Below are 27,238 nucleotides of genomic sequence, written 5' to 3'. Positions count from 1 at the left end.
ATTAACCTTGTGATCAGATTTTGGTGATATTTAAGTAGACAAGTCAAAATTTCAAACCTCCTCTTATGGTGTAGGGTACATGGCCGTCTCTGATGTAATCAGAGTTAGATTTGATTCAGTGATTTTATAAAAAACAGCTAGGAAGCACAATTTAGCAGTGGGTTGCAGAGAAAAAAAATATGCTGGCAGAAAAATCCAATCGAGTGATTAAACAGCTCTTCATTTTCTGGCTTTATTTTTATGCTAACAAATTTGTTCTCTGAAAAGTGTCCACAAAGCCAAGTCTCTGATTAACACCTTTGTAAGGATGGTTTTTCACCTATTACTAAATTAAACTTGCTTCATTGGAAAGGCAGCAAGATGCATCCTCATTTCAATGTCTACTGAAATAATACAAGTTGACACCAGGAAACATAAACGCCACTGCATCCTTGCTGCTTTCTCATGTGGAAGTCTGTTTAATGTGAAAACAAGGTGATATCTAATTAGCACACAGGTAAGGAATTAAGAAAATCTTTATTTAAGGGTGAAGATGTTTCTCACAAAATTGTTGACCCAATGCATCATTGAAATTCAAGCTGGAAAGATGATTTTAATATATCACTTGTACATTTTGTATTGCTCTTCTGGTGACAATGTAGTTTGTTTTTGTCAATTACCATTTTAATAATAGGGTAAAGAAAATGAAGTGGATTTTTGAAAGAAAACAATACTGTCAATATACTATTAAAACAAATTAAAATGGTAACAGTTATTGTACTTTAAGTAAAAATAAAAGAGACAAAATATCAATCCCAGTTTTGGATTACTTTAATTAACAAAAAAAAAATGCATATAGCAGAGGATAGTTTCAATCTGCCTACCTCTGGGTTATGGGCCCAGCATGCTTCCATTGCAGTACTCTGCTGCACATGTAAGTTCAAGAGATCCTGAAGCACTCACTCATCATGGGAAAGTACCAATGTGTTTCTTCGTTGGTTGATGGAAGAAACATCTTACAAAAACTCTCCAGATTATTGACTTTTTAAAGTTTTTCTAGGAAACGTTTTAGATGAATGCTTATTAGCCTTTGTCAGTATGGACTTTTGCAAAGTGTCTCTGTGGCGCAATCAGTTAGTATGTATGACTATTAACCAAAAGGTTGGTGGTTCAATCCCACCCAGGGACCTAATTGACCTTGTTATCAGATTTTGGTGATCTTTAAGTAGACAAGTCAAAATTTCAAACCCCCTGTTATGGTGTAGGGTACCTGGCCTTCTCTGATGTAATCAGAGTTAGATTTGATTCAGTGATTTTATAAAAACAGCTAGGAAGCACAATTTAGCAGTGGGTTGCAGAGAAAAAAAATATGCTGGCAGAAAAATCCAATTGAGTGATTAAACAGCTCTTTATTTTCTGGCTTTATTTTTATGCTAACAAATTTGTTCTTTTGAAAAGTGTCCACAAAGCCAAGTCTCTGATTAACACCTTTGTAAGGATGGTTTTTCACCTATTACTAAATTAAACTTGCTTCATTGGAAAGGCAGCAAGATGCATCCTCATTTCAATGTCTACTGAAATAATACAGGTTGACACCAGGAAACATTAACGCCACTGCATCCTTGCTGCTTTCTCATGTGGAAGTCTGTTTAATGTGAAAACAAGGTGATATCTAATTAGCACACAGGTAAGGAATTAAGAAAATCTTTATTTAAGGGTGAAGATGTTTCTCACAAAATCGTTGCCCCAATGCATCATTGAAATTCAAGCTGGAAAGATGATTTTAATATATCACTTGTACATTTTGTATTGCTCTTCTGGTGACAATGTAGTTTGTTTTTGTCAATTACCATTTTAATAATAGGGTAAAGAAATTTAAGTGGATTTTTGAAAGAAAACAATACTGTCAATATACTATTAAAACAAATTAAAATGGTAAAAGTTATTGTACTTTAAGTAAAAATAAAAGAGCCAAAATATCAATCCCAGTTTTGGATTACTTTAATTAACAAACAAAAAAATGCATATAGCAGAGGATAGTTTCAATCTGCCTACCTCTGGGTTATGGGCCCAGCATGCTTCCATTGCAGTACTCTGCTGCACATGTAAGTGCAAGAGATCCTGAAGCACTCACTCATCATGGGAAAGTACCAATGTGTTTCTTCGTTGGTTGATGGAAGAAACATCTTTCAAAAACTCTCCAGATTATTGACTTTTTAAAGTTTTTCTAGGAAACGTTTTAGATGAATGCTTATTAGCCTTTGTCAGTATGGACTTTTGCAAAGTGTCTCTGTGGCGCAATCAGTTAGTATGTATGGCTATTAACCAAAAGGTTGGTGGTTCAATCCCACCCAGGGACCTAATTGACCTTGTTATCAGATTTTGGTGATCTTTAAGTAGACAAGTCAAAATTTCAAACCTCCTGTTATGGTGTAGGGTACCTGGCCGTCTCTGATGTAATCAGAGTTAGATTTGATTCAGTGATTTTATAAAAACAGCTAGGAAGCACAATTTAGCAGTGGGTTGCAGAGAAAAAAAATATGCTGGCAGAAAAATCCAATTGAGTGATCAAACAGCTCTTTATTTTCTGGCTTTATTTTTATGCTAACAAATTTGTTCTCTGAAAAGTGTCCACAAAGCCAAGTCTCTGATTAACACCTTTGTAAGGATGGTTTTTCACCTATTACTAAATTAAACTTGCTTCATTGGAAAGGCAGCAAGATGCATCCTCATTTCAATGTCTACTGAAATAATACAGGTTGACACCAGGAAACATTAACGCCACTGCATCCTTGCTGCTTTCTCATGTGGAAGTCTGTTTAATGTGAAAACAAGGTGATATCTATTTAGCACACAGGTAAGGAATTAAGAAAATCTTTATTTAAGGGTGAAGATGTTTCTCACAAAATCGTTGCCCCAATGCATCATTGAAATTCAAGCTGGAAAGATGATTTTAATATATCACTTGTACATTTTGTATTGCTCTTCTGGTGACAATGTAGTTTGTTTTTGTCAATTACCATTTTAATAATAGGGTAAAGAAAATTAAGTGGATTTTTGAAAGAAAACAATACTGTCAATATACTATTAAAACAAATTAAAATGGTAAAAGTTATTGTACTTTAAGTAAAAATAAAAGAGCCAAAATATCAATCCCAGTTTTGGATTACTTTAATTAACAAACAAAAAAATGCATATAGCAGAGGATAGTTTCAATCTGCCTACCTCTGGGTTATGGGCCCAGCATGCTTCCATTGCTGTACTCTGCTGCACATGTAAGTGCAAGAGATCCTGAAGCACTCACTCATCATGGGAAAGTACCAATGTGTTTCTTCGTTGGTTGATAGAAGAAACATCTTACAAAAACTCTCCAGATTATTGATTTTTTAAGTTTTTCTAGGAAACGTTTTAGATGAATGCTTATTAGCCTTTGTCAGTATGAACTTTTGCAAAGTGTCTCTGTGGCGCAATCAGTTAGTATGTACGGCTATTAACCAAAAGGTTGGTGGTTCAATCCCACCCAGGGACCAAATTGACCTTGTTATCAGATTTTGGTGATCTTTAAGTAGACAAGTCAAATTTCATACCCCCTGTTATGGTGTAGGGTACCTGGCCTTCTCTGATGTAATTAGATTTGATTCAGTGATTTTATAAAAACATCTAGGAAGCACAATTTAGCAGTGGGTTGCAGAGAAAAAGAAATATGCTGGCAAAAAAATCAAATTGCGTGATTAAACAGCTCTTCATTTTCTGGCTTTATTTTTATGCTAACAAATTTGTTCTCTGAAAAGTGTCCACAAAGCCAAGTCTCTGATTAACACCTTTGTAGGGATGGTTTTTCACCTATTACTAAATTAAACTTGCTTCATTGGAAAGGCAGCAAGATGCATCCTCTTTTCAATGTCTACTGAAATAATACAGGTTGACACCAGGAAACATTAACGCCACTGCATCCTTGCTGCTTTCTCATGTGGAAGTCTGTTTAATGTGAAAACAAGGTGATATCTAATTAGCACACAGGTAAGGAATTAAGAAAATCTTTATTTAAGGGTGAAGATGTTTCTCACAAAATTGTTGCCCCAATGCATCATTGAAATTCAAGCTGGAAAGATGATTTTAATATATCACTTGTACATTTTGTATTGCTCTTCTGGTGACAATGTAGTTTTTTTTGTGAATTACCATTTTAATAATAGGGTAAAGAAAATTAAGTGGATTTTTGAAAGAAAACTATACTGTCAATATACTATTAAAACAAATTAAAATGGTAAAAGTTATTGTACTTTAAGTAAAAATAAAAGAGCAAAAATATCAATCCCAGTTTTGATTACTTAAATTAACAAAAAAAATGCATATAGCAAAGGATAGTTTCAATCTGCCTACCTCTGGGTTAAGGGTCCAGCATGCTTCCATTGCAGTACTCTGCTGCACATGTAAGTGCAAGAGATCCTGAAGCACTCACTCATCATGGGAAAATACCAATGTGTTTATTCATTGGTTGATGGAAGAAACATCTTACAAAAACTCTCCAGATTATTGATTTTTTAATGTTTTTCTAGGAAACGTTCTAGATGTATGCTTATTAGCCTTTGTCAGTATGTACTGTTTGCAAAGTGTCTCGGTGGCGCAATCGGTTAGTGTGTTCAGCTATTAACCAAAAGTTTGGTGGTTCAATCCCACCCAGGGACGTAATTGACCTTGTGATCAGATTTTGGTGATATTTAAGTAGACAAGTCAAAATTTCAAACCCCCTCTTATTGTGTAGGGTACCTGGCCTTCTCTGATGTAATCAGAGTTAGATTTGATTCAGTGATTTAAAAAAAAACAGCTAGGAAGCACAATTTAGCAGTGGGTTGCAGAGAAAAAAAATATGCTGGCAGAAAAATCCAATTGAGTGATTAAACAGTTCTTCATTTTCTGGCTTTATTTTTATGCTAACAAATTTGTTCTCTGAAAAGTGTCCACAAAGCCAAGTCTCTGATTAACACCTTTGTAAGGATGTTTTTTCACCTATTACTAAATTAAACTTGCTTCATTGGAAAGGCAGCAAGATGCATCCTCATTTCAATGTCTACTGAAATAATACAGGTTGACACCAGGAAACATTAACGCCACTGCATCCTTGCTGCTTTCTCATGTGGAAGTCTGTTTAATGTGAAAACAAGGTGATATCTAATTAGCACACAGGTAAGGAATTACGAAAATCTTTATTTAAGGGTGAAGATGTTTCTCACAAAATTGTTGCCCCAATGCATCATTGAAATTCAAGCTGGAAAGATGATTTTAATATATCACTTGTACATTTTGTATTGCTCTTCTGGTGACAATGTAGTTTTTTTGTCAATTACCATTTTAATAACAGGGTAAAGAAAATTAAGTGGATTTTTGAAAGAAAACTATACTGTCAATATACTATTAAAACAAATTAAAATGGTAAAAGTTATTGTACTTTAAGTAAAAATAAAAGAGCAAAAATATCAATCCCAGTTTTGATTACTTAAATTAACAAAAAAAATGCATATAGCAAAGGATAGTTTCAATCTGCCTACCTCTGGGTTATGGGTCCAGCATGCTTCCATTGCAGTACTCTGCTGCCCATGTAAGTGCAAGAGATCCTGAAGCACTCACTCATCATGGGAAAGTACCAATGTGTTTATTCGTTGGTTGATGGAAGAAACATCTTACAAAAACTCTCCAGATTATTGATTTTTTAATGTTTTTCTAGGAAACGTTCTAGATGTATGCTTATTAGCCTTTGTCAGTATGTACTTTTTGCAAAGTGTCTCTGTGGCGCAATCGGTTAGTGTGTTTGGCTATTAACCAAAAGGTTGGTGGTTCAATCCCACCCAGGGACGTAATTAACCTTGTGATCAGATTTTGGTGATATTTAAGTAGACAAGTCAAAATGTCAAACCTCCTCTTATGGTGTAGGGTACATGGCCTTCTCTGATGTAATCAGAGTTAGATTTGATTCAGTGATTTTATAAAAAACAGCTAGGAAGCACAATTTAGCAGTGGGTTGCAGAGAAAAAAAATATGCTGGCAGAAAAATCCAATTGAGTGATTAAACAGCTCTTTATTTTCTGGCTTTATTTTTATGCTAACAAATTTGTTCTCTGAAAAGTGTCCACAAAGCCAAGTCTCTGATTAACACCTTTGTAAGGATGGTTTTTCACCTATTACTAAATTAAACTTGCTTCATTGGAAAGGCAGCAAGATGCATCCTCATTTCAATGTCTACTGAAATAATACAGGTTGACACCAGGAAACATTAACGCCACTGCATCCTTGCTGCTTTCTCATGTGGAAGTCTGTTTAATGTGAAAACAAGGTGATATCTAATTAGCACACAGGTAAGGAATTAAGAAAATCTTTATTTAAGGGTGAAGATGTTTCTCACAAAATCGTTGCCCCAATGCATCATTGAAATTCAAGCTGGAAAGATGATTTTAATATATCACTTGTACATTTTGTATTGCTCTTCTGGTGACAATGTAGTTTGTTTTTGTCAATTACCATTTTAATAATAGGGTAAAGAAAATGAAGTGGATTTTTGAAAGAAAACAATACTGTCAATATACTATTAAAACAAATTAAAATGGTAACAGTTATTGTACTTTAAGTAAAAATAAAAGAGACAAAATATCAATCCCAGTTTTGGATTACTTTAATTAACAAAAAAAAAATGCATATAGCAGAGGATAGTTTCAATCTGCCTACCTCTGGGTTATGGGCCCAGCATGCTTCCATTGCAGTACTCTGCTGCACATGTAAGTTCAAGAGATCCTGAAGCACTCACTCATCATGGGAAAGTACCAATGTGTTTCTTCGTTGGTTGATGGAAGAAACATCTTACAAAAACTCTCCAGATTATTGACTTTTTAAAGTTTTTCTAGGAAACGTTTTAGATGAATGCTTATTAGCCTTTGTCAGTATGGACTTTTGCAAAGTGTCTCTGTGGCGCAATCAGTTAGTATGTATGACTATTAACCAAAAGGTTGGTGGTTCAATCCCACCCAGGGACCTAATTGACCTTGTTATCAGATTTTGGTGATCTTTAAGTAGACAAGTCAAAATTTCAAACCCCCTGTTATGGTGTAGGGTACCTGGCCTTCTCTGATGTAATCAGAGTTAGATTTGATTCAGTGATTTTATAAAAACAGCTAGGAAGCACAATTTAGCAGTGGGTTGCAGAGAAAAAAAATATGCTGGCAGAAAAATCCAATTGAGTGATTAAACAGCTCTTTATTTTCTGGCTTTATTTTTATGCTAACAAATTTGTTCTCTGAAAAGTGTCCACAAAGCCAAGTCTCTGATTAACACCTTTGTAAGGATGGTTTTTCACCTATTACTAAATTAAACTTGCTTCATTGGAAAGGCAGCAAGATGCATCCTCATTTCAATGTCTACTGAAATAATACAGGTTGACACCAGGAAACATTAACGCCACTGCATCCTTGCTGCTTTCTCATGTGGAAGTCTGTTTAATGTGAAAACAAGGTGATATCTAATTAGCACACAGGTAAGGAATTAAGAAAATCTTTATTTAAGGGTGAAGATGTTTCTCACAAAATCGTTGCCCCAATGCATCATTGAAATTCAAGCTGGAAAGATGATTTTAATATATCACTTGTACATTTTGTATTGCTCTTCTGGTGACAATGTAGTTTGTTTTTGTCAATTACCATTTTAATAATAGGGTAAAGAAATTTAAGTGGATTTTTGAAAGAAAACAATACTGTCAATATACTATTAAAACAAATTAAAATGGTAAAAGTTATTGTACTTTAAGTAAAAATAAAAGAGCCAAAATATCAATCCCAGTTTTGGATTACTTTAATTAACAAACAAAAAAATGCATATAGCAGAGGATAGTTTCAATCTGCCTACCTCTGGGTTATGGGCCCAGCATGCTTCCATTGCTGTACTCTGCTGCACATGTAAGTGCAAGAGATCCTGAAGCACTCACTCATCATGGGAAAGTACCAATGTGTTTCTTCGTTGGTTGATGGAAGAAACATCTTACAAAAACTCTCCAGATTATTGACTTTTTAAAGTTTTTCTAGGAAACGTTTTAGATGAATGCTTATTAGCCTTTGTCAGTATGAACTTTTGCAAAGTGTCTCTGTGGTGCAATCAGTTAGTATGTATGGCTATTAACCAAAAGGTTGGTGGTTTAATCCCACCCAGGGACCTAATTGACCTTGTTATCAGATTTTGGTGATCTTTAAGTAGACAAGTCAAATTTCATACCCCCTGTTATGGTGTAGGGTACCTGGCCTTCTCTGATGTAATCAGAGTTAGATTTGATTCAGTGATTTTATAAAAACATCTAGGAAGCACAATTTAGCAGTGGGTTGCAGAGAAAAAGAAATATGCTGGCAAAAAAATCAAATTGCGTGATTAAACAGCTCTTCATTTTCTGGCATTGTTTTTATGCTAACAAATTTGTTCTCTGAAAAGTGTCCACAAAGCCAAGTCTCTGATTAACACCTTTGTAGGGATGGTTTTTCACCTATTACTAAATTAAACTTGCTTCATTGGAAAGGCAGCAAGATGCATCCTCATTTCAATGTCTACTGAAATAATACAGGTTGACACCAGGAAACATTAACGCCACTGCATCCTTGCTGCTTTCTCATGTGGAAGTCTGTTTAATGTGAAAACAAGGTGATATCTAATTAGCACACAGGTAAGGAATTAAGAAAATCTTTATTTAAGGGTGAAGATGTTTCTCACAAAATCGTTGACCCAATGCATCATTGAAATTCAAGCTGGAAAGATGATTTTAATATATCACTTGTACATTTTGTATTGCTCTTCTGGTGACAATGTAGTTTGTTTTTGTCAATTACCATTTTAATAATAGGGTAAAGAAAATGAAGTGGATTTTTGAAAGAAAACAATACTGTCAATATACTATTAAAACAAATTAAAATGGTAAAAGTTATTGTACTTTAAGTAAAAATAAAAGAGACAAAATATCAATCCCAGTTTTGGATTACTTTAATTAACAAAAAAAAAATGCATATAGCAGAGGATAGTTTCAATCTGCCTACCTCTGGGTTATGGGCCCAGCATGCTTCCATTGCAGTACTCTGCTGCACATGTAAGTGCAAGAGATCCTGAAGCACTCACTCATCATGGGAAAGTACCAATGTGTTTCTTCGTTGGTTGATGGAAGAAACATCTTTCAAAAACTCTCCAGATTATTGACTTTTTAAAGTTTTTCTAGGAAACGTTTTAGATGAATGCTTATTAGCCTTTGTCAGTACGGACTTTTGCAAAGTGTCTCTGTGGCGCAATCAGTTAGTATGTATGGCTATTAACCAAAAGGTTGGTGGTTCAATCCCACCCAGGGACCTAATTGACCTTGTTATCAGATTTTGGTGATCTTTAAGTAGACAAGTCAAAATTTCAAACCTCCTGTTATGGTGTAGGGTACCTGGCCGTCTCTGATGTAATCAGAGTTAGATTTGATTCAGTGATTTTATAAAAACAGCTAGGAAGCACAATTTAGCAGTGGGTTGCAGAGAAAAAAAATATGCTGGCAGAAAAATCCAATTGAGTGATCAAACAGCTCTTTATTTTCTGGCTTTATTTTTATGCTAACAAATTTGTTCTCTGAAAAGTGTCCACAAAGCCAAGTCTCTGATTAACACCTTTGTAAGGATGGTTTTTCACCTATTACTAAATTAAACTTGCTTCATTGGAAAGGCAGCAAGATGCATCCTCATTTCAATGTCTACTGAAATAATACAGGTTGACACCAGGAAACATTAACGCCACTGCATCCTTGCTGCTTTCTCATGTGGAAGTCTGTTTAATGTGAAAACAAGGTGATATCTATTTAGCACACAGGTAAGGAATTAAGAAAATCTTTATTTAAGGGTGAAGATGTTTCTCACAAAATCGTTGCCCCAATGCATCATTGAAATTCAAGCTGGAAAGATGATTTTAATATATCACTTGTACATTTTGTATTGCTCTTCTGGTGACAATGTAGTTTGTTTTTGTCAATTACCATTTTAATAATAGGGTAAAGAAAATTAAGTGGATTTTTGAAAGAAAACAATACTGTCAATATACTATTAAAACAAATTAAAATGGTAAAAGTTATTGTACTTTAAGTAAAAATAAAAGAGCCAAAATATCAATCCCAGTTTTGGATTACTTTAATTAACAAACAAAAAAATGCATATAGCAGAGGATAGTTTCAATCTGCCTACCTCTGGGTTATGGGCCCAGCATGCTTCCATTGCTGTACTCTGCTGCACATGTAAGTGCAAGAGATCCTGAAGCACTCACTCATCATGGGAAAGTACCAATGTGTTTCTTCGTTGGTTGATAGAAGAAACATCTTACAAAAACTCTCCAGATTATTGATTTTTTAAGTTTTTCTAGGAAACGTTTTAGATGAATGCTTATTAGCCTTTGTCAGTATGAACTTTTGCAAAGTGTCTCTGTGGCGCAATCAGTTAGTATGTACGGCTATTAACCAAAAGGTTGGTGGTTCAATCCCACCCAGGGACCAAATTGACCTTGTTATCAGATTTTGGTGATCTTTAAGTAGACAAGTCAAATTTCATACCCCCTGTTATGGTGTAGGGTACCTGGCCTTCTCTGATGTAATTAGATTTGATTCAGTGATTTTATAAAAACATCTAGGAAGCACAATTTAGCAGTGGGTTGCAGAGAAAAAGAAATATGCTGGCAAAAAAATCAAATTGCGTGATTAAACAGCTCTTCATTTTCTGGCTTTATTTTTATGCTAACAAATTTGTTCTCTGAAAAGTGTCCACAAAGCCAAGTCTCTGATTAACACCTTTGTAGGGATGGTTTTTCACCTATTACTAAATTAAACTTGCTTCATTGGAAAGGCAGCAAGATGCATCCTCTTTTCAATGTCTACTGAAATAATACAGGTTGACACCAGGAAACATTAACGCCACTGCATCCTTGCTGCTTTCTCATGTGGAAGTCTGTTTAATGTGAAAACAAGGTGATATCTAATTAGCACACAGGTAAGGAATTAAGAAAATCTTTATTTAAGGGTGAAGATGTTTCTCACAAAATTGTTGCCCCAATGCATCATTGAAATTCAAGCTGGAAAGATGATTTTAATATATCACTTGTACATTTTGTATTGCTCTTCTGGTGACAATGTAGTTTTTTTTGTGAATTACCATTTTAATAATAGGGTAAAGAAAATTAAGTGGATTTTTGAAAGAAAACTATACTGTCAATATACTATTAAAACAAATTAAAATGGTAAAAGTTATTGTACTTTAAGTAAAAATAAAAGAGCAAAAATATCAATTCCAGTTTTGATTACTTAAATTAACAAAAAAAATGCATATAGCAAAGGATAGTTTCAATCTGCCTACCTCTGGGTTAAGGGTCCAGCATGCTTCCATTGCAGTACTCTGCTGCACATGTAAGTGCAAGAGATCCTGAAGCACTCACTCATCATGGGAAAATACCAATGTGTTTATTCATTGGTTGATGGAAGAAACATCTTACAAAAACTCTCCAGATTATTGATTTTTTAATGTTTTTCTAGGAAACGTTCTAGATGTATGCTTATTAGCCTTTGTCAGTATGTACTGTTTGCAAAGTGTCTCGGTGGCGCAATCGGTTAGTGTGTTCAGCTATTAACCAAAAGTTTGGTGGTTCAATCCCACCCAGGGACGTAATTGACCTTGTGATCAGATTTTGGTGATCTTTAAGTAGACAAGTCAAAATTTCAAACCCCCTCTTATTGTGTAGGGTACCTGGCCTTCTCTGATGTAATCAGAGTTAGATTTGATTCAGTGATTTAAAAAAAAACAGCTAGGAAGCACAATTTAGCAGTGGGTTGCAGAGAAAAAAAATATGCTGGCAGAAAAATCCAATTGAGTGATTAAACAGTTCTTCATTTTCTGGCTTTATTTTTATGCTAACAAATTTGTTCTCTGAAAAGTGTCCACAAAGCCAAGTCTCTGATTAACACCTTTGTAAGGATGTTTTTTCACCTATTACTAAATTAAACTTGCTTCATTGGAAAGGCAGCAAGATGCATCCTCATTTCAATGTCTACTGAAATAATACAGGTTGACACCAGGAAACATTAACGCCACTGCATCCTTGCTGCTTTCTCATGTGGAAGTCTGTTTAATGTGAAAACAAGGTGATATCTAATTAGCACACAGGTAAGGAATTACGAAAATCTTTATTTAAGGGTGAAGATGTTTCTCACAAAATTGTTGCCCCAATGCATCATTGAAATTCAAGCTGGAAAGATGATTTTAATATATCACTTGTACATTTTGTATTGCTCTTCTGGTGACAATGTAGTTTTTTTGTCAATTACCATTTTAATAACAGGGTAAAGAAAATTAAGTGGATTTTTGAAAGAAAACTATACTGTCAATATACTATTAAAACAAATTAAAATGGTAAAAGTTATTGTACTTTAAGTAAAAATAAAAGAGCAAAAATATCAATCCCAGTTTTGATTACTTAAATTAACAAAAAAAATGCATATAGCAAAGGATAGTTTCAATCTGCCTACCTCTGGGTTATGGGTCCAGCATGCTTCCATTGCAGTACTCTGCTGCCCATGTAAGTGCAAGAGATCCTGAAGCACTCACTCATCATGGGAAAGTACCAATGTGTTTATTCGTTGGTTGATGGAAGAAACATCTTACAAAAACTCTCCAGATTATTGATTTTTTAATGTTTTTCTAGGAAACGTTCTAGATGTATGCTTATTAGCCTTTGTCAGTATGTACTTTTTGCAAAGTGTCTCTGTGGCGCAATCGGTTAGTGTGTTTGGCTATTAACCAAAAGGTTGGTGGTTCAATCCCACCCAGGGACGTAATTAACCTTGTGATCAGATTTTGGTGATATTTAAGTAGACAAGTCAAAATGTCAAACCTCCTCTTATGGTGTAGGGTACATGGCCTTCTCTGATGTAATCAGAGTTAGATTTGATTCAGTGATTTTACAAAAAACAGCTAGGAAGCACAATTTAGCAGTGGGTTGCAGAGAAAAAAAATATGCTGGCAGAAAAATCCAATTGAGTGATTAAACAGCTCTTTATTTTCTGGCTTTATTTTTATGCTAACAAATTTGTTCTCTGAAAAGTGTCCACAAAGCCAAGTCTCTGATTAACACCTTTGTAAGGATGGTTTTTCACCTATTACTAAATTAAACTTGCTTCATTGGAAAGGCAGCAAGATGCATCCTCATTTCAATGTCTACTGAAATAATACAGGTTGACACCAGGAAACATTAACGCCACTGCATCCTTGCTGCTTTCTCATGTGGAAGTCTGTTTAATGTGAAAACAAGGTGATATCTAATTAGCACACAGGTAAGGAATTAAGAAAATCTTTATTTAAGGGTGAAGATGTTTCTCACAAAATCGTTGCCCCAATGCATCATTGAAATTCAAGCTGGAAAGATGATTTTAATATATCACTTGTACATTTTGTATTGCTCTTCTGGTGACAATGTAGTTTGTTTTTGTCAATTACCATTTTAATAATAGGGTAAAGAAAATTAAGTGGATTTTTGAAAGAAAACAATACTGTCAATATACTATTAAAACAAATTAAAATGGTAAAAGTTATTGTACTTTAAGTAAAAATAAAAGAGCCAAAATATCAATCCCAGTTTTGGATTACTTTAATTAACAAACAAAAAAATGCATATAGCAGAGGATAGTTTCAATCTGCCTACCTCTGGGTTATGGGCCCAGCATGCTTCCATTGCTGTACTCTGCTGCACATGTAAGTGCAAGAGATCCTGAAGCACTCACTCATCATGGGAAAGTACCAATGTGTTTCTTCGTTGGTTGATGGAAGAAACATCTTACAAAAACTCTCCAGATTATTGACTTTTTTAAGTTTTTCTAGGAAACGTTTTAGATGAATGCTTATTAGCATTTGTCAGTATGTACTTTTGCAAAGTGTTTCTGTGGCGCAATCAGTTAGTGTGTACGGCTATTAACCAAAAGGTTGGTGGTTCAATCCCACCCAGGGATGTAATTGACCTTGTTATCAGATTTTGGTGATCTTTAAGTAGACAAGTCAAATTTCATACCCCCTGTTATGGTGTAGGGTACCTGGCCTTCTCTGATGTAATCAGAGTTAGATTTGATTCAGTGATTTTATAAAAACATCTAGGAAGCACAATTTAGCAGTGGGTTGCAGAGAAAAAGAAATATGCTGGCAAAAAAATCAAATTGCGTGATTAAACAGCTCTTCATTTTCTGGCTTTATTTTTATGCTAACAAATTTGTTCTCTGAAAAGTGTCCACAAAGCCAAGTCTCTGATTAACACCTTTGTAAGGATGGTTTTTCACCTATTACTAAATTAAACTTGCTTCATTGGAAAGGCAGCAAGATGCATCCTCATTTCAATGTCTACTGAAATAATACAGGTTGACACCAGGAAACATTAACGCCACTGCATCCTTGCTGCTTTCTCATGTGGAAGTCTGTTTAATGTGAAAACAAGGTGATATCTAATTAGCACACAGGTAAGGAATTAAGAAAATCTTTATTTAAGGGTGAAGATGTTTCTCACAAAATCGTTGCCCCAATGCATCATTGAAATTCAAGCTGGAAAGATGATTTTAATATATCACTTGTACATTTTGTATTGCTCTTCTGGTGACAATGTAGTTTGTTTTTGTCAATTACCATTTTAATAATAGGGTAAAGAAAATGAAGTGGATTTTTGAAAGAAAACAATACTGTCAATATACTATTAAAACAAATTAAAATGGTAAAAGTTATTGTACTTTAAGTAAAAATAAAAGAGACAAAATATCAATCCCAGTTTTGGATTACTTTAATTAACAAACAAAAAAATGCATATAGCAGAGGATAGTTTCAATCTGCCTACCTCTGGGTTATGGGCCCAGCATGCTTCCATTGCTGTACTCTGCTGCACATGTAAGTGCAAGAGATCCTGAAGCACTCACTCATCATGGGAAAGTACCAATGTGTTTCTTCGTTGGTTGATAGAAGAAACATCTTACAAAAACTCTCCAGATTATTGACTTTTTTAAGTTTTTCTAGGAAACGTTTTAGATGAATGCTTATTAGCATTTGTCAGTATGTACTTTTTGCAAAGTGTCTCTGTGGCGCAATCAGTTAGTGTGTACGGCTATTAACCAAAAGGTTGGTGGTTCAATCCCACCCAGGGACGTAATTGACCTTGTTATCAGATTTTGGTGATCTTTAAGTAGACAAGTCAAATTTCATACCCCCTGTTATGGTGTAGGGTACCTGGCCTTCTCTGATGTAATCAGAGTTAGATTTGATTCAGTGATTTTATAAAAACATCTAGGAAGCACAATTTAGCAGTGGGTTGCAGAGAAAAAGAAATATGCTGGCAAAAAAATCAAATTGCGTGATTAAACAGCTCTTCATTTTCTGGCTTTATTTTTATGCTAACAAATTTGTTCTCTGAAAAGTGTCCACAAAGCCAAGTCTCTGATTAATACCTTTATAAGGAAGGTTTTTCACCTATTACTAAATTAAACTTGCTTCATTGGAAAGGCAGCAAGATGCATCCTCATTTCAATGTCTACTGAAATAATACAGGTTGACACCAGGAAACATTAACGCCACTGCATCCTTGCTGCTTTCTCATGTGGAAGTCTGTTTAATGTGAAAACAAGGTGATATCTAATTAGCACACAGGTAAGGAATTAAGAAAATCTTTATTTAAGGGTGAAGATGTTTCTCACAAAATCGTTGCCCCAATGCATCATTGAAATTCAAGCTGGAAAGATGATTTTAATATATCACTTGTACATTTTGTATTGCTCTTCTGGTGACAATGTAGTTTGTTTTTGTCAATTACCATTTTAATAATAGGGTAAAGAAAATGAAGTGGATTTTTGAAAGAAAACAATACTGTCAATATACTATTAAAACAAATTAAAATGGTAAAAGTTATTGTACTTTAAGTAAAAATAAAAGAGACAAAATATCAATCCCAGTTTTGGATTACTTTAATTAACAAACAAAAAAATGCATATAGCAGAGGATAGTTTCAATCTGCCTACCTCTGGGTTATGGGCCCAGCATGCTTCCATTGCTGTACTCTGCTGCACATGTAAGTGCAAGAGATCCTGAAGCACTCACTCATCATGGGAAAGTACCAATGTGTTTCTTCGTTGGTTGATAGAAGAAACATCTTACAAAAACTCTCCAGATTATTGACTTTTTTAAGTTTTTCTAGGAAACGTTTTAGATGAATGCTTATTAGCATTTGTCAGTATGTACTTTTTGCAAAGTGTCTCTGTGGCGCAATCAGTTAGTGTGTACGGCTATTAACCAAAAGGTTGGTGGTTCAATCCCACCCAGGGACGTAATTGACATTGTTATCAGATTTTGGTGATCTTTAAGTAGACAAGTCAAATGTCATACCCCCTGTTATGGTGTAGGGTACCTGGCCTTCTCTGATGTAATCAGAGTTAGATTTGATTCAGTGATTTTATAAAAACATCTAGGAAGCACAATTTAGCAGTGGGTTGCAGAGAAAAAGAAATATGCTGGCAAAAAAACCAAATTGCGTGATTAAACAGCTCTTCATTTTCTAGCTTTATTTTTATGCTAACAAATTTGTTCTCTGAAAAGTGTCCACAAAGCCAAGTCTCTGATTAACACCTTTGTAGGGATGGTTTTTCACCTATTACTAAATTAAACTTGCTTCATTGGAAAGGCAGCAAGATGTATCCTCATTTCAATGTCTACTGAAATAATACAGGTTGACACCAGGAAACATTAACGCCACTGCATCCTTGCTGCTTTCTCATGTGGAAGTCTGTTTAATGTGAAAACAAGGTGATATCTAATTAGCACACAGGTAAGGAATTAAGAAAATCTTTATTTAAGGGTGAAGATGTTTCTCACAAAATCGTTGCCCCAATGCATCATTGAAATTCAATCTGGAAAGATGATTTTAATATATCACTTGTACATTTTGTATTGCTCTTCTGGTGACAATGTAGTTTGTTTTTGTCAATTACCATTTTAATAATAGGGTAAAGAAAATGAAGTGGATTTTTGAAAGAAAACAATACTGTCAATATACTATTAAAACAAATTAAAATGGTAAAAGTTATTGTACTTTAAGTAAAAATAAAAGAGACAAAATATCAATCCCAGTTTTGGATTACTTTAATTAACAAACAAAAAAATGCATATAGCAGAGGATAGTTTCAATCTGCCTACCTCTGGGTTATGGGCCCAGCATGCTTCCATTGCTGTACTCTGCTGCACATGTAAGTGCAAGAGATCCTGAAGCACTCACTCATCATGGGAAAGTACCAATGTGTTTCTTCGTTGGTTGATAGAAGAAACATCTTACAAAAACTCTCCAGATTATTGACTTTTTTAAGTTTTTCTAGGAAACGTTTTAGATGAATGCTTATTAGCATTTGTCAGTATGTACTTTTTGCAAAGTGTCTCTGTGGCGCAATCAGTTAGTGTGTACGGCTATTAACCAAAAGGTTGGTGGTTCAATCCCACCCAGGGACGTAATTGACATTGTTATCAGATTTTGGTGATCTTTAAGTAGACAAGTCAAATGTCATACCCCCTGTTATGGTGTAGGGTACCTGGCCTTCTCTGATGTAATCAGAGTTAGATTTGATTCAGTGATTTTATAAAAACATCTAGGAAGCACAATTTAGCAGTGGGTTGCAGAGAAAAAGAAATATGCTGGCAAAAAAACCAAATTGCGTGATTAAACAGCTCTTCATTTTCTAGCTTTATTTTTATGCTAACAAATTTGTTCTCTGAAAAGTGTCCACAAAGCCAAGTCTCTGATTAACACCTTTGTAGGGATGGTTTTTCACCTATTACTAAATTAAACTTGCTTCATTGGAAAGGCAGCAAGATGTATCCTCATTTCAATGTCTACTGAAATAATACAGGTTGACACCAGGAAACATTAACGCCACTGCATCCTTGCTGCTTTCTCATGTGGAAGTCTGTTTAATGTGAAAACAAGGTGATATCTAATTAGCACACAGGTAAGGAATTAAGAAAATCTTTATTTAAGGGTGAAGATGTTTCTCACAAAATCGTTGCCCCAATGCATCATTGAAATTCAAGCTGGAAAGATGATTTTAATATATCACTTGTACATTTTGTATTGCTCTTCTGGTGACAATGTAGTTTGTTTTTGTCAATTACCATTTTAATAATAGGGTAAAGAAAATGAAGTGGATTTTTGAAAGAAAACAATACTGTCAATATACTATTAAAACAAATTAAAATGGTAAAAGTTATTGTACTTTAAGTAAAAATAAAAGAGACAAAATATCAATCCCAGTTTTGGATTACTTTAATTAACAAAAAAAAATGCATATAGCAGAGGATAGTTTCAATCTGCCTACCTCTGGGTTATGGGCCCAGCATGCTTCCATTGCTGTACTCTGCTGCACATGTAAGTGCAAGAGATCCTGAAGCACTCACTCATCATGGGAAAGTACCAATGTGTTTCTTCGTTGGTTGATGGAAGAAACATCTTACAAAAACTCTCCAGATTATTGACTTTTTTAAGTTTTTCTAGGAAACGTTTTAGATGAATGCTTATTAGCATTTGTCAGTATGTACTTTTGCAAAGTGTCTCTGTGGCGCAATCAGTTAGTGTGTACGGCTATTAACCAAAAGGTTGGTGGTTCAATCCCACCCAGGGACGTAATTGACCTTGTTATCAGATTTTGGTGATCTTTAAGTAGACAAGTCAAATTTCATACCCCCTGTTATGGTGTAGGGTACCTGGCCTTCTCTGATGTAATCAGAGTTAGATTTGATTCAGTGATTTTATAAAAACATCTAGGAAGCACAATTTAGCAGTGGGTTGCAGAGAAAAAGAAATATGCTGGCAAAAAAATCAAATTGCGTGATTAAACAGCTCTTCATTTTCTGGCTTTATTTTTATGCTAACAAATTTGTTCTCTGAAAAGTGTCCACAAAGCCAAGTCTCTGATTAACACCTTTGTAAGGATGGTTTTTCACCTATTACTAAATTAAACTTGCTTCATTGGAAAGGCAGCAAGATGCATCCTCATTTCAATGTCTACTGAAATAATACAGGTTGACACCAGGAAACATTAACGCCACTGCATCCTTGCTGCTTTCTCATGTGGAAGTCTGTTTAATGTGAAAACAAGGTGATATCTAATTAGCACACAGGTAAGGAATTAAGAAAATCTTTATTTAAGGGTGAAGATGTTTCTCACAAAATCGTTGCCCCAATGCATCATTGAAATTCAAGCTGGAAAGATGATTTTAATATATCACTTGTACATTTTGTATTGCTCTTCTGGTGACAATGTAGTTTGTTTTTGTCAATTACCATTTTAATAATAGGGTAAAGAAAATGAAGTGGATTTTTGAAAGAAAACAATACTGTCAATATACTATTAAAACAAATTAAAATGGTAAAAGTTATTGTACTTTAAGTAAAAATAAAAGAGACAAAATATCAATCCCAGTTTTGGATTACTTTAATTAACAAACAAAAAAATGCATATAGCAGAGGATAGTTTCAATCTGCCTACCTCTGGGTTATGGGCCCAGCATGCTTCCATTGCTGTACTCTGCTGCACATGTAAGTGCAAGAGATCCTGAAGCACTCACTCATCATGGGAAAGTACCAATGTGTTTCTTCGTTGGTTGATAGAAGAAACATCTTACAAAAACTCTCCAGATTATTGACTTTTTTAAGTTTTTCTAGGAAACGTTTTAGATGAATGCTTATTAGCATTTGTCAGTATGTACTTTTTGCAAAGTGTCTCTGTGGCGCAATCAGTTAGTGTGTACGGCTATTAACCAAAAGGTTGGTGGTTCAATCCCACCCAGGGACGTAATTGACATTGTTATCAGATTTTGGTGATCTTTAAGTAGACAAGTCAAATTTCATACCCCCTGTTATGGTGTAGGGTACCTGGCCTTCTCTGATGTAATCAGAGTTAGATTTGATTCAGTGATTTTATAAAAACATCTAGGAAGCACAATTTAGCAGTGGGTTGCAGAGAAAAAGAAATATGCTGGCAAAAAAATCAAATTGCGTGATTAAACAGCTCTTCATTTTCTGGCTTTATTTTTATGCTAACAAATTTGTTCTCTGAAAAGTGTCCACAAAGCCAAGTCTCTGATTAACACCTTTGTAAGAATGTTTTTTCACCTATTACTAAATTAAACTTGCTTCATTGGAAAGGCAGCAAGATGCATCCTCATTTCAATGTCTACTGAAATAATACAGGTTGACACCAGGAAACATTAACGCCACTGCATCCTTGCTGCTTTCTCATGTGGAAGTCTGTTTAATGTGAAAACAAGGTGATATCTAATTAGCACACAGGTAAGGAATTAAGAAAATCTTTATTTAAGGGTGAAGATGTTTCTCACAAAATCGTTGCCCCAATGCATCATTGAAATTCAAGCTGGAAAGATGATTTTAATATATCACTTGTACATTTTGTATTGCTCTTCTGGTGACAATGTAGTTTGTTTTTGTCAATTACCATTTTAATAATAGGGTAAAGAAAATGAAGTGGATTTTTGAAAGAAAACAATACTGTCAATATACTATTAAAACAAATTAAAATGGTAAAAGTTATTGTACTTTAAGTAAAAATAAAAGAGACAAAATATCAATCCCAGTTTTGGATTACTTTAATTAACAAACAAAAAATGCATATAGCAGAGGATAGTTTCAATCTGCCTACCTCTGGGTTATGGGCCCAGCATGCTTCCATTGCTGTACTCTGCTGCACATGTAAGTGCAAGAGATCCTGAAGCACTCACTCATCATGGAAAAGTACCAATGTGTTTCTTCGTTGGTTGATAGAAGAAACATCTTACAAAAACTCTCCAGATTATTGACTTTTTTAAGTTTTTCTAGGAAACGTTTTAGATGAATGCTTATTAGCATTTGTCAGTATGTAATTTTTGCAAAGTGTCTCTGTGGCGCAATCAGTTAGTGTGTACGGCTATTAACCAAAAGGTTGGTGGTTCAATCCCACCCAGGGACGTAATTGACATTGTTATCAGATTTTGGTGATCTTTAAGTAGACAAGTCAAATTTCATACCCCCTGTTATGGTGTAGGGTACCTGGCCTTCTCTGATGTAATCAGAGTTAGATATGATTCAGTGATTTTATAAAAACATCTAGGAAGCACAATTTAGCAGTGGGTTGCAGAGAAAAAGAAATATGCTGGCAAAAAAACCAAATTGCGTGATTAAACAGCTCTTCATTTTCTAGCTTTATTTTTATGCTAACAAATTTGTTCTCTGAAAAGTGTCCACAAAGCCAAGTCTCTGATTAACACCTTTGTAGGGATGGTTTTTCACCTATTACTAAATTAAACTTGCTTCATTGGAAAGGCAGCAAGATGCATCCTCATTTCAATGTCTACTGAAATAATACAGGTTGACACCAGGAAACATTAACGCCACTGCATCCTTGCTGCTTTCTCATGTGGAAGTCTGTTTAATGTGAAAACAAGGTGATATCTAATTAGCACACAGGTAAGGAATTAAGAAAATCTTTATTTAAGGGTGAAGATGTTTCTCACAAAATCGTTGCCCCAATGCATCATTGAAATTCAAGCTGGAAAGATGATTTTAATATATCACTTGTACATTTTGTATTGCTCTTCTGGTGACAATGTAGTTTGTTTTTGTCAATTACCATTTTAATAATAGGGTAAAGAAAATTAAGTGGATTTTTGAAAGAAAACAATACTGTCAATATACTATTAAAACAAATTAAAATGGTAAAAGTTATTGTACTTTAAGTAAAAATAAAAGAGCCAAAATATCAATCCCAGTTTTGGATTACTTTAATTAACAAACAAAAAAATGCATATAGCAGAGGATAGTTTCAATCTGCCTACCTCTGGGTTATGGGCCCAGCATGCTTCCATTGCTGTACTCTTCTGCACATGTAAGTGCAAGAGATCCTGAAGCACTCACTCATCATGGGAAAGTACCAATGTGTTTCTTCGTTGGTTGATAGAAGAAACATCTTACAAAAACTCTCCAGATTATTGATTTTTTTAAGTTTTTCTAGGAAACGTTTTAGATGAATGCTTATTAGCATTTGTCAGTATGTACTTTTGCAAAGTGTCTCTGTGGCGCAATCAGTTAGCGTGTACGGCTATTAACCAAAAGGTTGGTGGTTCAATCCCACCCAGGGACGTAATTGACCTTGTTATCAGATTTTGGTGATCTTTAAGTAGACAAGTCAAATTTCATACCCCCTGTTATGGTGTAGGGTACCTGGCCTTCTCTGATGTAATCAGAGTTAGATTTGATTCAGTGATTTTATAAAAACATCTAGGAAGCACAATTTAGCAGTGGGTTGCAGAGAAAAAGAAATATGCTGGCAAAAAAATCAAATTGCGTGATTAAACAGCTCTTCATTTTCTGGCTTTATTTTTATGCTAACAAATTTGTTCTCTGAAAAGTGTCCACAAAGCCAAGTCTCTGATTAACACCTTTGTAGGGATGGTTTTTCACCTATTACTAAATTAAACTTGCTTCATTGGAAAGGCAGCAAGATGTATCCTCATTTCAATGTCTACTGAAATAATACAGGTTGACACCAGGAAACATTAACGCCACTGCATCCTTGCTGCTTTCTCATGTGGAAGTCTGTTTAATGTGAAAACAAGGTGATATCTAATTAGCACACAGGTAAGGAATTAAGAAAATCTTTATTTAAGGGTGAAGATGTTTCTCACAAAATTGTTGACCCAATGCATCATTGAAATTCAAGCTGGAAAGATGATTTTAATATATCACTTGTACATTTTGTATTGCTCTTCTGGTGACAATGTAGTTTGTTTTTGTCAATTACCATTTTAATAATAGGGTAAAGAAAATGAAGTGGATTTTTGAAAGAAAACAATACTGTCAATATACTATTAAAACAAATTAAAATGGTAAAAGTTATTGTACTTTAAGTAAAAATAAAAGAGACACAATATCAATCCCAGTTTTGGATTACTTTAATTAACAAAAAAAATGCATATAGCAGAGGATAGTTTCAATCTGCCTACCTCTGGGTTATGGGCCCAGCATGCTTCCATTGCAGTACTCTGCTGCACATGTAAGTGCAAGAGATCCTGAAGCACTCACTCATCATGGGAAAGTACCAATGTGTTTCTTCGTTGGTTGATGGAAGAAACATCTTACAAAAACTCTCCAGATTATTGACTTTTTAAAGTTTTTCTAGGAAACGTTTTAGATGAATGCTTATTAGCCTTTGTCAGTATGGACTTTTGCAAAGTGTCTCTGTGGCGCAATCGGTTAGTGTGTTTGGCTATTAACCAAAAGGTTGGTGGTTCAATCCCACCCAGGGATGTAATTAACCTTGTGATCAGATTTTGGTGATATTTAAGGAGACAAGTCAAAATTTCAAACCTCCTCTTATGGTGTAGGGTACATGGCCTTCTCTGATGTAATCAGAGTTAGATTTGATTCAGTGATTTTATAAAAAACAGCTAGGAAGCACAATTTAGCAGTGGGTTGCAGAGAAATAAAATATGCTGGCAGAAAAATCCAATCGAGTGATTAAACAGCTCTTCATTTTCTGGCTTTATTTTTATGCTAACAAATTTGTTCTCTGAAAAGTGTCCACAAAGCCAAGTCTCTGATTAACACCTTTGTAAGGATTGTTTTTCACCTATTACTAAATTAAACTTGATTCATTGGAAAGGCAGCAAGATGCATCCTCATTTCAATGTGTACTGAAATAATACAAGTTGACACCAGGAAACATTAACGCCACTGCATCCTTGCTGCTTTCTCATGTGGAAGTCTGTTTAATGTGAAAACAAGGTGATATCTAATTAGCACACAGGTAAGGAATTAAGAAAATCTTTATTTAAGGGTGAAGATGTTTCTCACAAAATTGTTGACCCAATGCAACATTGAAATTCAAGCTGGAAAGATGATTTTAATATATCACTTGTACATTTTGTATTGCTCTTCTGGTGACAATGTAGTTTGTTTTTGTCAATTACCATTTTAATAATAGGGTAAAGAAAATGAAGTGGATTTTTGAAAGAAAACAATACTGTCAATATACTATTAAAACAAATTAAAATGGTAAACGTTATTGTACTTTAAGTAAAAATAAAAGAGACAAAATATCAATCCCAGTTTTGGATTACTTTAACAAAAAAAAATGCATATAGCAGAGGATAGTTTCAATCTGCCTACCTCTCGGTTATGAGCCCAGCATGCTTCCATTGCAGTACTCTGCTGCACATGTAAGTTCAAGAGATCCTGAAGCACTCACTCATCATGGGAAAGTACCAATGTGTTTCTTCGTTGGTTGATGGAAGAAACATCTTACAAAAACTCTCCAGATTATTGACTTTTTAAAGTTTTTCTAGGAAACGTTTTAGATGAATGCTTATTAGCCTTTGTCAGTATGGACTTTTGCAAAGTGTCTCTGTGGTGCAATCAGTTAGCGTGTACGGCTATTAACCAAAAGGTTGGTGGTTCAATCCCACCCAGGGACCTAATTGACCTTGTTATCAGATTTTGGTGATCTTTAAGTAGACAAGTCAAATTTCATACCCCCTGTTATGGTGTAGGGTACCTGGCCTTCTCTGATGTAATCAGAGTTAGATTTGATTCAGTGATTTTATAAAAACATCTAGGAAGCACAATTTAGCAGTGGGTTGCAGAGAAAAAGAAATATGCTGGCAAAAAAATCAAATTGCGTGATTAAACAGCTCTTCATTTTCTGGCTTTATTTTTATGCTAACAAATTTGTTCTCTGAAAAGTGTCCACAAAGCCAAGTCTCTGATTAACACCTTTGTAGGGATGGTTTTTCACCTATTACTAAATTAAACTTGCTTCATTGGAAAGGCAGCAAGATGTATCCTCATTTCAATGTCTACTGAAATAATACAGGTTGACACCAGGAAACATTAACGCCACTGCATCCTTGCTGCTTTCTCATGTGGAAGTCTGTTTAATGTGAAAACAAGGTGATATCTAATTAGCACACAGGTAAGGAATTAAGAAAATCTTTATTTAAGGGTGAAGATGTTTCTCACAAAATTGTTGACCCAATGCATCATTGAAATTCAAGCTGGAAAGATGATTTTAATATATCACTTGTACATTTTGTATTGCTCTTCTGGTGACAATGTAGTTTGTTTTTGTCAATTACCATTTTAATAATAGGGTAAAGAAAATGAAGTGGATTTTTGAAAGAAAACAATACTGTCAATATACTATTAAAACAAATTAAAATGGTAAAAGTTATTGTACTTTAAGTAAAAATAAAAGAGACACAATATCAATCCCAGTTTTGGATTACTTTAATTAACAAAAAAAATGCATATAGCAGAGGATAGTTTCAATCTGCCTACCTCTGGGTTATGGGCCCAGCATGCTTCCATTGCAGTACTCTGCTGCACATGTAAGTGCAAGAGATCCTGAAGCACTCACTCATCATGGGAAAGTACCAATGTGTTTCTTCGTTGGTTGATGGAAGAAACATCTTACAAAAACTCTCCAGATTATTGACTTTTTAAAGTTTTTCTAGGAAACGTTTTAGATGAATGCTTATTAGCCTTTGTCAGTATGGACTTTTGCAAAGTGTCTCTGTGGCGCAATCGGTTAGTGTGTTTGGCTATTAATCAAAAGGTTGGTGGTTCAATCCCACCCAGGTAAATCTGTCAGAGGGACACAGAGGATTTTTCAGCTCACAATCCAGCGCCAAAAGTACACAGTCTGGGAAATAATAAACTCTATAGTGATAGACTTGTAATGCTCTAAAGATGTTCTGGTGAGGTGAGGAAGAAGCCCCGCCGCTGTAATGGCGCGTATCTGTCCCGCTCAGAAATAATTAATTACGCTAGCGGGGTAAGGACAGTGCCCAGGCACTAATGTCCACTTTTGCCAGCCTTTTGTGAGGAATTTATGCTGCCCAGGGTGCCCCCCCCCCACCCACCCACATGCCCTGCACCCTGCAGTGCCTGTGTTTGTGTGGAAGCATGGCGCACAGCATTCCGCTCGCTGCGTGGAACCTCAGAATGCCGTCACTGGAGAAGAAGTCTTCTGTTCTTCTGCTACTCGCCTGTCTTCTGACTTCTGGCTCTGTAAGGGGGTGATGGCAGGCTACGGGAGTGGGCATCTAGGCGTACCCAGCGATCAGCACCCTCAGGAGCTAATGGTGTCCTGTCAGCCAGAAGCAGAGCCATTGAACTCACTAGAAGTTGGTCATACTTCTCTCCCCTAAGTTCCACGAAGCAGGGAGACTGTTGCCAGCAGCCTCCCTGAAAATAAGAAAAACTAACATAAGTCTTTTCAGAGAAACTCAGTAGAGCTCCCCTGTAGTGCATCCAGTCTCACTGGGCACAATTCTAAAACTGGAGTCTGGAGGAGGGGCATAGAGGGAGGAGACAGTTCACACCCTTTGAAAGTCTTAAAGTGCCCATGTCTCCTGCGGATCCCGTCTATACCCCATGGTTCTTAATGTGATCCCAGCATCCTCTAGGACGTATGAGAAAACAAATAACGCACACACGAGGAGGAGAGAACAAAGGAAGCTATAAGGAGGGGAGGGGAGGGGGGGGGGGGTAAGGTAGTAAAGGGATATTGGATAAACTACAACCTTATACATATTCATTAATGTACCAGTAGTTAGAAGTAGAAGAGCTCTAACAGAAACCACAAAGCTTATCTAAAGCCACACCACGCTGGATATGCCCAATCTCATTTGATCTTTGAAGCAAAGCAGTATTGGACTTTGTTACTACCAAGCAGTCTCCCATCCATGTATTATCAGATTATTTAGGTGTTTTTAAACTACCAACACCCTTTTCTTGGTACTGTACATTTAATTTTTACACATATTCTTTTATGTACCAGAAGTTAGAAGTAGAAGAGCTCTAACAGAAACCACGAGGTCATCTACAGCCACAGCACACTGGATTTGCCCAATCTCTCCTGATCATGGAAGCTGAGCAGTGTTGGTCCTGGTTTTAGTACTTGGATGGGAGACCACCAGGAAATACCAGGAGCTGTGTGTATTTTTACAATACCAACACCGTTCTCTTGATGCATTCCATTTTGAAACATTGGGGCAGATCTATTAAGCCTGGTGAACTGATAAAGTGCAAGGTGATAAAGTACCAGCCAGTCAGCTCCTAACTGTCATTTTTCAAACCCAGCCTGTGACATGGCAATTAGGAGCTGATTGGCTGGTAC

The 27,238-nt window shown here is 35.3% G+C and overlaps 3 non-coding genes across 3 annotated transcripts; all 3 read left to right on the top strand.

Annotated features, from left to right (window-relative positions):
* The first annotated feature begins 5,760 nt into the window (after window positions 1-5,760).
* TRNAN-AUU (transfer RNA asparagine (anticodon AUU)) lies at window positions 5,761-5,834 on the top strand. The gene has a single exon. It is a non-coding gene; the product is annotated as a tRNA-Asn (tRNA).
* A 6,930-nt stretch (window positions 5,835-12,764) lies between these two features.
* TRNAN-AUU (transfer RNA asparagine (anticodon AUU)) lies at window positions 12,765-12,838 on the top strand. Its single transcript has one exon. It is a non-coding gene; the product is annotated as a tRNA-Asn (tRNA).
* A 10,456-nt stretch (window positions 12,839-23,294) lies between these two features.
* Window positions 23,295-23,368, top strand: TRNAN-AUU (transfer RNA asparagine (anticodon AUU)). Its single transcript has one exon. It is a non-coding gene; the product is annotated as a tRNA-Asn (tRNA).
* The last annotated feature ends 3,870 nt before the right edge of the window (window positions 23,369-27,238 follow it).

The sequence above is a fragment of the Pseudophryne corroboree genome, unplaced genomic scaffold (assembly GCF_028390025.1).
Source record: "Pseudophryne corroboree isolate aPseCor3 unplaced genomic scaffold, aPseCor3.hap2 scaffold_855, whole genome shotgun sequence".
In the NCBI taxonomy this organism is placed as follows: domain Eukaryota; kingdom Metazoa; phylum Chordata; class Amphibia; order Anura; family Myobatrachidae; genus Pseudophryne; species Pseudophryne corroboree.
The sequence above is the reverse complement of the archived record's forward strand: the minus strand, read 5'-3'. Positions and strand labels throughout refer to the sequence as shown.